Below are 12244 nucleotides of genomic sequence, written 5' to 3' on the forward strand. Positions count from 1 at the left end.
TAACCCTGGGTAGAAGGTGCGGCTTCATCCCCTTGAAGCCTAACCCCTGCAAATGTCACAAGTATCAGTAAATTGGTGCCAGGAGGCTGGAAGTAGGCCCAAGGCCTTGCAGGCCTTGTTCTGATACTGTAAAGGAGTGAAATGCACTTTACTGAGTATGCGAAGTGTTTTGTTTTCACCCCTGCAGCCAGGGGTGAAACCTGAAATCTTACCCTGCGCGGAGCTCCATAACCCTGGGTAGAAGGTGCGACTTCATCCCCTTGATGCCTAACACCTGCAAATGTCACAAGTATCAGTAAATTGGTGCCTGGAGGCTGGAAACACACCCAAGGCCTTGCAGGCCTTGTTCTGATGCTGTGAAGGAGTTAAATACACTTTACTGAGTCTGTGAAGTGTTTTGTTTTCACCCCTGCAGCCAGGGGTGAAACCTGAAATCTTACCCTGCGCGGAGCTCCATGACCCTGGGTAGAAGGCGCGACTTCATCCCCTTGAAGCCTAACAACTACAAATGTCACAAGTATCAGTAAAACTGGTGCCAGGAGGCTGGATGTAGGCCCAAGACCTTGCAGGCCTTATTCTGATACTGTAAAGGAGTTAAATACACTTTCCTGAGTATGTGATGTGTTTTATTTTCACTCCTCCAGCCTGGGGCGAAGCCTGAAATCTTACCCTGCGTGGAGCTCCATGACCCTGGGTAGAAGGTGCGACTTCATCCCCTTGAAGCCTAACACCTGCAAATGTCACAAGTATCAGTAAAACTGGTGCCAGGAGGCTGGAAGTAGGCCCAAGGCCTTGCAGGCCTTATTCTGATACTGTAAAGCAGCTAAATACACTTTCCTTAGTATGTGAAGTGTTTTATTTTCACACTTCCATCCGGGGGTAAACCCTGAAATCTCACCCTGCGCGGAGCTCCATAACCCTGGGTAGAAGGTGCGACTTCATCCCCATGATGCCTCACACCTGCAAATGTCACAAGTATCAGTACATTGGTGCCTGGAGGCTGGAAACACACCCAAGACCTTGCAGGCCTTATTCTGATACTGTAAAGCAGCTAAATACACTTTCCTGAGTATGTGAAGTGTTTTATTTTCACACTTCCATCCGGGGGTAAACCCTGAAATCTCACCCTGCGCGGAGCTCCATAACCCTGGGTAGAAGGTGCGACTTCATCCCCTTGAAGCCTAACCCCTGCAAATGTCACAAGTATCAGTAAACTGGTGCCAGGAGGCTGGAAGTAGGCCCAAGGCCTTGCAGGCCTTATTCTGATACTGTAAAGCACCTAATACACTTTCCTGAGTATGTGAAGTGTTTTATTTTCACACTTCCATCCAGGGGTAAACCCTGAAATCTTACCCTGCGCGGAGCTCCATAACCCTGGGTAGAAGGTGCGACTTCATCCCCTTGATGCCTAACACCTGCAAATGTCACAAGTATCAGTAAATTGGTGCCTGGAGGCTGGAAACACACCCAAGGCCTTGCAGGCCTTGTTCTGATGCTGTGAAGGAGTTAAATACACTTTACTGAGTCTGTGAAGTGTTTTGTTTTCACCCCTGCAGCCAGGGGTGAAACCTGAAATCTTACCCTGCGCGGAGCTCCATGACCCTGGGTAGAAGGCGCGACTTCATCCCCTTGAAGCCTAACAACTACAAATGTCACAAGTATCAGTAAAACTGGTGCCAGGAGGCTGGATGTAGGCCCAAGGCCTTGCAGGCCTTATTCTGATACTGTAAAGGAGTTAAATACACTTTCCTGAGTATGTGAAGTGTTTTATGTTCACACCTGCAGCCAGGGTTGAACCCTGAAATCTCACCCTGCGCGGAGCTCCATGACCCTGGGTAGAAGGTGCGACTTCATCCCCTTGAAGCCTAACACCTACAAATGTCACAAGTATCAGTAAAACTGGTGCCAGGAGGCTGGCAGTAGGCCCAAGGCCTTGCAGGCCTTATTCTGATACTGTAAAGGAGTTAAATACACTTTCCGGAGTATGTGAAGTGTTTTATTGTCACACCTCAAGCCTGGGGTGAACCCAGAAATCTCACCCTGCTCGGAACTCCATGACCCTGGGTAGAAGGTGCGACTTCATCCCCTTGAAGCCTAACACCTGCAAATGTCACAAGTATCAGTAAAACTGGTGCCAGGAGGCTGGAAGTAGGCCCAAGGCCTTGCAGGCCTTATTCTGACACTGTAAAGCAGCTAAATACACTTTCCTGAGTATGTGAAGTGTTTTATTCTCACACTTCCATCCAGGGGTGAACCCTGAAATCTCACCCTGCGCGGAGCTCCATAACCCTGGGTAGAAGGTGCGACTTCATCCCCTTGAAGCCTAACACCTGCAAATGTCACAAGTATCAGTAAAACTGGTGCCAGGAGGCTGGAAGTAGGCCCAAGGCCTTGCAGGCCTTATTCTGATACTGTAAAGCAGCTAAATACACTTTCCTGAGTATGTGAAGTGTTTTATTCTCACACTTCCATCCAGGGGTGAACCCTGAAATCTCACCCTGCGCGGAGCTCCATAACCCTGGGTAGAAGGTGCGACTTCATCCCCTTGAAGCCTAACACCTGCAAATGTCACAAGTATCAGAAAAACTGGTGCCAGGAGGCTGGAAGTAGGCCCAAGGCCTTGCAGGCCCTATTCTGATACTGGAAAGGAGATAAAAACACTTTCCTGAGAATGTGAAGTGTTTTATTTTCTCAGCTCAAGCCTGGGGTGAACCCTGAAATCTTACCCTGCGCGGAGCTCCATAAACCTGGGTAGAAGGTGCGACTTCATCCCCTTGAAGCCTAAAACCTGCAAATGTCACAAGTATCAGTAAAACTGGTGCCAGGATGCTGGAAGTAGGCCCAAGGCCTTGCAGGCCTTATTCTGATACTGTAAAGGAGCTAAATACACTTTCCTGAGTATGTGAAGTGTTTTATTTTCACACCTGCAGCCAGGGGTGAACCCTGAAATCTCACCCTGCGCGGAGCTCCATGACCCTGGGTAGAAGGTGCGACTTCATCCCCTTGAAGCCTGACAACTGCAAATGTCACAAGTATCAGTAAAACTGGTGCCAGGAGGCTGGAAGTAGGCCCAAGGCCTTGCAGGCCTTATTCTGATACTGTAAAGGAGTTAAATACACTTTCCTGAGTATGTGAAGTGTTTTATGTTCACACCTCAAGCCTGGGGTGAACCCTGAAATCTCACCCTGCGCGGAGTTCCATAACCCTGGGTAGAAGGTGCAACTTCATCCCCTTGAAGCCTAACACCTGCAAATGTCACAAGTATCAGTAAAACTGGTGCCAGGAGGCTCGAAGTAGGCCCAAGGACTTGCAGGCCTTATTCTGATACTGTAAAGGAGTTAAATACACTTTCCTGAGTATGTGAAGTGTTTTATTCTCACACTTCCATCCAGGGGTGAACCCTGAAATCTCACCCTGCGCGGAGCTCCATAACCCTGGGTAGAAGGTGTGACTTCATCCCCTTGAAGCTTAACACCTTAAAATGTCACAAAGTATCAGTAATACTGGTGCCTGGAGGCTGGAAACACACCCAAGGCCTTGCATGCCTTATTGTGATACTGTAAAGGAGTTAAATACACTTTCCTGAGTATCAGAAGTGTATTATTTTCACACCTGCAGCCAGGGGTGAACCCTGAAATCTCACCCTGAGCGGAGCTCCATGACCCTGGGTAGAAGGTGAGACTTCATCCCCTTGAAGCCTAACACCTACAAATGTCACAAGTATCAGTAAAACTGGTGCCAGGAGTCTGGAAGTAGGCCCAAGGCCTTGCAGGCCATATTCTGATACTGTAAAATAGCTAAATACACTTTCCTGGGTATGTGAAGTGTTTTATTTTCAGACCTGCAGCCAGGGGTAAACCCTGAAATCTCACCCTGCGCGGAGTTCCATAACCCTGGGTAGAAGGTGCGACTTCATCCCCTTGAAGCCTAACACCTGCAAATGTCACAAGTATCAGTAAAACTGGTGCCAGGAGGCTGGAAGTAGGCCCAAGGCCTTGCAGGCCTTATTCTGATACTGTAAAGGAGTTAAATACACTTTCCTGAGTGTGTGAAGGGTTTTATTTTCACTCCTCTAGCCTGGGGTGAAGCCTGAAATCTTACCCTGCGCGGAGCTCCATGAGCCTGGGTAGAAGGTGCGACTTCATCCCCTTGAAGCCTAACACCTGCAAATGTCACAAGTATCAGTAAAACTGGTGCCAGGAGGCTGGAAGTAGTCCCAAGGCCTTGCAGGCCTTATTCTGATACTGTAAAGCAGCTAAATACTCTTTCCTGAGTATGTGAAGTGTTTTATGTTCACACTTCCATCCAGGGGTGAACCCTGAAATCTCACCCTGCGCGAGCTCCATAACCCTGGGTAGAAGGTGCGACTTCATCCCCATGATGCCTCACACCTGCAAATGTCACAAGTGTCAGTAAATTGGTGCCTGGAGGCTGGAAACACACCCAAGACCTTGCAGGCCTTGTTTTGATGCTGTGAAGGAGTTAAATACACTTTACTGAGTCTGTGAAGTGTTTTGTTTTCACACCTGCAGCCGGGGGTGAAACCTGAAATCTTACCCTGCGCGGAGCTCCATAAACCTGGGTAGAAGGTGCGACTTCATCCCCTTGAAGCCTAACACCTGCAAATGTCACAAGTATCAGTAAATTGGTGCCAGGAGGCGGGAAGTAGGCCCAAGGCCTTGCAGGCCTTGTTCTGATACTGTAAAGGAGTGAAATGCACTTTACTGAGTATGCGAAGTGTTTTGTTTTCACCCCTGCAGTCAGGGGTGAAACCTGAAATCTTACCCTGCTCGGAGCTCCTTAACCCTGGGTAGAAGGTGCGACTTCATCCCCTTGATGCCTAACACCTGCAAATGTCACAAGTATCAGTAAATTGGTGCCTGGAGGCTGGAAACACACCCAAGACCTTGCAGGCCTTGTTCTGATGCTGTGAAGGAGTTAAATACACTTTACTGAGTCTGTGAAGTGTTTTGTTTTCACCCCTGCAGCCAGGGGTGAAACCTGAAATCTTACCCTGCGCGGAGCTCCATAACCCTGGGTAGAAGGTGCGACTTCATCCCCTTGATGCCTAACACCTGCAAATGTCACAAGTATCAGTAAATTGGTGCCTGGAGGCTGGAAACACACCCAAGACCTTGCAGGCCTTTTTCTGATGCTGTGAAGGAGTTAAATACACTTTACTGAGTCTGTGAAGTGTTTTGTTTTCACCCCTGCAGCCAGGGGTGAAACCTGAAATCTTACCCTGCACCTGAAATCTTACCCTGCGCGGAGCTCCATAACCCTGGGTAGAAGGTGCGACTTCATCCCCATGATGCCTCACACCTGCAAATGTCACAAGTATCAGTAAATTGGTGCCTGGAGGCTGGAAACACACCCAAGACCTTGCAGGCCTTGTTCTGATGCTGTGAAGGAGTTAAATACACTTTACTGAGTCTGTGAAGTGTTTTGTTTTCACACCTGCAGCCGGGGGTGAAACCTGAAATCTTACCCTGCGCGGAGCTCCATAAACCTGGGTAGAAGGTGCGACTTCATCCCCTTGAAGCCTAACACCTGCAAATGTCACAAGTATCAGTAAAACTGGTGCCAGGAGTCTGGAAGTAGGCCCAAGGCCTTGCAGGCCTCATTCTGATACTGTAAAGGAGCTAAATACACTTTCCTGAGTATGTGAAGTGTTTTATTTTCCCACCTGCAGCCAGGGGTGAACCCTGAAATCTCACCCTGCGCGGAGCTCCATGACCCTGGGTAGAAGGTGCGCCTTCATCCCCTTGATGCCTAACACCTGCAAATGTCACAAGTATCAGTAAAACTGGTGCCAGGAGGCTGGAAGTAGGCCCAAGGCCTTGCATGCCTTATTCTGATACTGTAAAGCAGCTACATACACTTTCCTGAGTATGTGAAGTGTTTTATGTTCACACTTCCATCCAGGGGTAAACCCTGAAATCTCACCCTGCGCGGAGCTCCATAACCCTGGGTAGAAGGTGCGACTTCATCCCCTTGAAGCCTAACCCCTGCAAATGTCACAAGTATCAGTAAATTGGTGCCAGGAGGCTGGAAGTAGGCCCAAGGCCTTGCAGGCCTTGTTCTGATACTGTAAAGGAGTGAAATGCACTTTACTGAGTATGCAAAGTGTTTTGTTTTCACCCCTGCAGCCAGGGGTGAAACCGGAAATCTTACCCTGCGCGGAGCTCCATAACCCTGGGTAGAAGGTGCGACTTCATCCCCTTGATGCCTAACACCTGCAAATGTCACAAGTATCAGTAAATTGGTGCCTGGAGTCTGGAAACACACCCAAGACCTTGCAGGCCTTGTTCTGATGCTGTGAAGGAGTTAAATACACTTTACTGAGTCTGTGAAGTGTTTTGTTTTCACCCCTGCAGCCAGGGGTGAAACCTGAAATCTTACCCTGCGAGGAGCTCCATAACCCTGGGTAGAAGGTGCGACTTCATCCCCTTGAAGCTTAACACCTTAAAATGTCACAAGTATCAGTAAATTGGTGCCTGGAGGCTGGAAACACACCCAAGACCTTGCAGGCCTTGTTCTGATGCTGTGAAGGAGTTAAATACACTTTCCTGAGTCTGTGAAGTGTTTTGTTTTCACCCCTGCAGCCAGGGGTGAAACCTGTAATCTTACCCTGCGCGGAGCTCCATAACCCTGGGTAGAAGGTGCGACTTCATCCCCTTGATGCCTAACACCTGCAAATGTCACAAGTATCAGTAAATTGGTGCCTGGAGGCTGGAAACACACCCAAGACCTTGCAGGCCTTGTTCTGATGCTGTGAAGGAGTTAAATACACTTTACTGAGTCTGTGAAGTGTTTTGTTTTCACACCTGCAGCCAGGGGTGAAACATGAAACCTTACCCGGCGCGGAGCTCCATAACCCTGGGTAGAAGGTGCGACTTCATCCCCTCACAGCTTAACACCTTAAAATGTCACAAGTATCAGTAAATTGGTGCCTGGAGGCTGGAAACACACCCAAGACCTTGCAGGCCTTGTTCTGATGCTGTGAAGGAGTTAAATACACTTTCCTGAGTCTGTGAAGTGTTTTGTTTTCACCCCTGCAGCCAAGGGTGAAACCTGTAATCTTACCCTGCGCGGAGCTCCATAACCCTGGGTAGAAGGTGCGACTTCATCGCCTTGATGCCTAACACCTGCAAAATGTCACAAGTTTCAGTACAACTGGTGCCAGGAGGCTGAAAAGAGGCCCACGGCCTTGCAGGCCTTATTCTGATACTGTAAAGCAGCTAAATACACTTTCCTGAGTATGTGAAGTGTTTTATGTTCACACTTCCATCCAGGGGTAAACCCTGAAATCTCACCCTGCGCGGAGCTCCATAACCCTGGGTAGCAGGTGCGACTTCATCCCCATGATGCCTCACACCTGCAAATGTCACAAGTATCAGTAAATTGGTGCCTGGAGGCTGGAAACACACCCAAGACCTTGCAGGCCTTGTTTTGATGCTGTGAAGGAGTTAAATACACTTTACTGAGTCTGTGAAGTGTTTTGTTTTCACACCTGCAGCCGGGGGTGAAACCTGAAATCTTACCCTGCGCGGAGCTCCATAAACCTGGGTAGAAGGTGCGACTTCATCCCCTTGAAGCCTAACACCTGCAAATGTCACAAGTATCAGTAAAACGGGTGCCAGGAGTCTGGAAGTAGGCCCAAGGCCTTGCAGGCCTCATTCTGATACTGTAAAGGAGCTAAATACACTTTCCTGAGTATGTGAAGTGTTTTATGTTCACACTTCCATCCAGGGGTAAACCCTGAAATCTCACCCTGCGCGGAGCTCCATAACCCTGGGTAGAAGGTGCGACTTCATCCCCTTGAAGCCTAACCCCTGCAAATGTCACAAGTATCAGTAAAACTGGTGCCAGGAGGCTGGAAGTAGTCCCAAGGCCTTGCAGGCCTTATTCTGATACTGTAAAGCAGCTAAATACTCTTTCCTGAGTATGTGAAGTGTTTTATGTTCACACTTCCATCCAGGGGTGAACCCTGAAATCTCACCCTGCGCGGAGTTCCATAACCCTGGATAGAAGGTGCGACTTCATCCCCTTGAAGCCTAACCCTGCAAATGTCACAAGTATCAGTAAATTGGTGCCAGGAGGCTGGAAGTAGGCCCAAGGCCTTGCAGGCCTTGTTCTGATACTGTAAAGGAGTGAAATGCACTTTACTGAGTATGTGAAGTGTTTTGTTTTCACCCCTGCAGCCAGGGGTGAAACCTGAAATCTTACCCTGCGCGGAGCTCCATAACCCTGGGTAGAAGGTGCGACTTCATCCCCTTGATGCCTAACACCTGCAAATGTCACAAGTATCAGTAAATTGGTGCCTGGAGGCTGGAAACACACCCAAGACCTTGCAGGCCTTGTTCTGATGCTGTGAAGGAGTTAAATACACTTTACTGAGTCTGTGAAGTGTTTTGTTTTCACCCCTGCAGCCAGGGGTGAAACCTGAAATCTTACCCTGCGCGGAGCTCCATGACCCTGGGTAGAAGGCGCGACTTCATCCCCTTGAAGCCTAACAACTACAAATGTCACAAGTATCAGTAAAACTGGTGCCAGGAGGCTGGATGTAGGCCCAAGGCCTTGCAGGCCTTATTCTGATACTGTAAAGGAGTTAAATACACTTTCCTGAGTATGTGATGTGTTTTCTTTTCACTCCTCCAGCCTGGGGCGAAGCCTGAAATCTTACCCTGCGTGGAGCTCCATGACCCTGGGTAGAAGGTGCGACTTCATCCCCTTGAAGCCTAACACCTGCAAATGTCACAAGTATCAGTAAAACTGGTGCCAGGAGGCTGGAAGTAGTCCCAAGGCCTTGCAGGCCTTATTCTGATACTGTAAAGCAGCTAAATACTCTTTCCTGAGTATGTGAAGTGTTTTATGTTCACACTTCCATCCAGGGGTGAACCCTGAAATCTCACCCTGCGCGGAGCTCCATAACCCTGGGTAGAAGGTGCGACTTCATCCCCATGATGCCTCACACCTGCAAATGTCACAAGTATCAGTAAATTGGTGCCTGGAGGCTGGAAACACACCCAAGACCTTGCAGGCCTTGTTCTGATGCTGTGAAGGAGTTAAATACACTTTACTGAGTCTGTGAAGTGTTTTGTTTTCACCCCTGCAGCCAGGGGTGAAACCTGAAATCTTACCCTGCGCGGAGCTCCATGACCCTGGGTAGAAGGCGCGACTTCATCCCCTTGAAGCCTAACAACTACAAATGTCACAAGTATCAGTAAAACTGGTGCCAGGAGGCTGGATGTAGGCCCAAGGCCTTGCAGGCCTTATTCTGATACTGTAAAGGAGTTAAATACACTTTCCTGAGTATGTGATGTGTTTTATTTTCACTCCTCCAGCCTGGGGCGAAGCCTGAAATCTTACCCTGCGTGGAGCTCCATGACCCTGGGTAGAAGGTGCGACTTCATCCCCTTGAAGCCTAACACCTGCAAATGTCACAAGTATCAGTAAAACTGGTGCCAGGAGGCTGGAAGTAGTCCCAAGGCCTTGCAGGCCTTATTCTGATACTGTAAAGCAGCTAAATACTCTTTCCTGAGTATGTGAAGTGTTTTATGTTCACACTTCCATCCAGGGGTGAACCCTGAAATCTCACCCTGCGCGGAGCTCCATAACCCTGGGTAGAAGGTGCGACTTCATCCCCATGATGCCTCACACCTGCAAATGTCACAAGTATCAGTAAATTGGTGCCTGGAGGCTGGAAACACACCCAAGACCTTGCAGGCCTTGTTCTGATGCTGTGAAGGAGTTAAATACACTTTACTGAGTCTGTGAAGTGTTTTGTTTTCACCCCTGCAGCCAGGGGTGAAACCTGAAATCTTACCCTGCGCGGAGCTCCATGACCCTGGGTAGAAGGCGCGACTTCATCCCCTTGAAGCCTAACAACTACAAATGTCACAAGTATCAGTAAAACTGGTGCCAGGAGGCTGGATGTAGGCCCAAGGCCTTGCAGGCCTTATTCTGATACTGTAAAGGAGTTAAATACACTTTCCTGAGTATGTGATGTGTTTTATTTTCACTCCTCCAGCCTGGGGCGAAGCCTGAAATCTTACCCTGCGTGGAGCTCCATGACCCTGGGTAGAAGGTGCGACTTCATCCCCTTGAAGCCTAACACCTGCAAATGTCACAAGTATCAGTAAAACTGGTGCCAGGAGGCTGGAAGTAGTCCCAAGGCCTTGCAGGCCTTATTCTGATACTGTAAAGCAGCTAAATACTCTTTCCTGAGTATGTGAAGTGTTTTATGTTCACACTTCCATCCAGGGGTGAACCCTGAAATCTCACCCTGCGCGGAGCTCCATAACCCTGGGTAGAAGGTGCGACTTCATCCCCATGATGCCTCACACCTGCAAATGTCACAAGTATCAGTAAATTGGTGCCTGGAGGCTGGAAACACACCCAAGACCTTGCAGGCCTTATTCTGATACTGTAAAGCAGCTAAATACACTTTCCTGAGTATGTGAAGTGTTTTATTTTCACACTTCCATCCGGGGGTAAACCCTGAAATCTCACCCTGCGCGGAGCTCCATAACCCTGGGTAGAAGGTGCGACTTCATCCCCTTGAAGCCTAACCCCTGCAAATGTCACAAGTATCAGTAAACTGGTGCCAGGAGGCTGGAAGTAGGCCCAAGGCCTTGCAGGCCTTATTCTGATACTGTAAAGCACCTAATACACTTTCCTGAGTATGTGAAGTGTTTTATTTTCACACTTCCATCCAGGGGTAAACCCTGAAATCTTACCCTGCGCGGAGCTCCATAACCCTGGGTAGAAGGTGCGACTTCATCCCCTTGATGCCTAACACCTGCAAATGTCACAAGTATCAGTAAATTGGTGCCAGGAGGCTGGAAGTAGGCCCAAGGCCTTGCAGGCCTTGTTCAGATACTGTAAAGGAGTGAAATGCACTTTACTGAGTATGCGAAGTGTTTTGTTTTCACCCCTGCAGCCAGGGGTGAAACCGGAAATCTTACCCTGCGCGGAGCTCCATAACCCTGGGTAGAAGGTGCGACTTCATCCCCTTGATGCCTAACACCTGCAAATGTCACAAGTATCAGTAAATTGGTGCCTGGAGTCTGGAAACACACCCAAGACCTTGCAGGCCTTGTTCTGATGCTGTGAAGGAGTTAAATACACTTTACTGAGTCTGTGAAGTGTTTTGTTTTCACCCCTGCAGCCAGGGGTGAAACCTGTAATCTTACCCTGCGCGGAGCTCCATAACCCTGGGTAGAAGGTGCGACTTCATCCCCTTGAAGCTTAACACCTTAAAATGTCACAAGTATCAGTAAATTGGTGCCTGGAGGCTGGAAACACACCCAAGACCTTGCAGGCCTTGTTCTGATGCTGTGAAGGAGTTAAATACACTTTCCTGAGTCTGTGAAGTGTTTTGTTTTCACCCCTGCAGCCAGGGGTGAAACCTGTAATCTTACCCTGCGCGGAGCTCCATAACCCTGGGTAGAAGGTGCGACTTCATCCCCTTGATGCCTAACACCTGCAAATGTCACAAGTATCAGTAAATTGGTGCCTGGAGGCTGGAAACACACCCAAGACCTTGCAGGCCTTGTTCTGATGCTGTGAAGGAGTTAAATACACTTTACTGAGTCTGTGAAGTGTTTTGTTTTCACCCCTGCAGCCAGGGGTGAAACATGAAATCTTACCCTGCGCGGAGCTCCATAACCCTGGGTAGAAGGTGCGACTTCATCCCCTCACAGCTTAACACCTTAAAATGTCACAAGTATCAGTAAATTGGTGCCTGGAGGCTGGAAACACACCCAAGACCTTGCAGGCCTTGTTCTGATGCTGTGAAGGAGTTAAATACACTTTCCTGAGTCTGTGAAGTGTTTTGTTTTCACCCCTGCAGCCAAGGGTGAAACATGTAATCTTACCCTGCGCGGAGCTCCATAACCCTGGGTAGAAGGTGCGACTTCATCCCCTTGATGCCTAACACCTGCAAAATGTCACAAGTATCAGTACAACTGGTGCCAGGAGGCTGAAAGTAGGCCCACGGCCTTGCAGGCCTTATTCTGATACTGTAAAGCAGCTAAATACACTTTCCTGAGTATGTGAAGTGTTTTATGTTCACACTTCCATCCAGGGGTAAACCCTGAAATCTCACCCTGCGCGGAGCTCCATAACCCTGGGTAGAAGGTGCGACTTCATCCCCATGATGCCTCACACCTGCAAATGTCACAAGTATCAGTAAATTGGTGCCTGGAGGCTGGAAACACACCCAAGACCTTGCAGGCCT

This window comes from Triturus cristatus, unplaced genomic scaffold (assembly GCF_964204655.1).
Source record: "Triturus cristatus unplaced genomic scaffold, aTriCri1.1 SCAFFOLD_292, whole genome shotgun sequence".
NCBI lineage: Eukaryota > Metazoa > Chordata > Amphibia > Caudata > Salamandridae > Triturus > Triturus cristatus.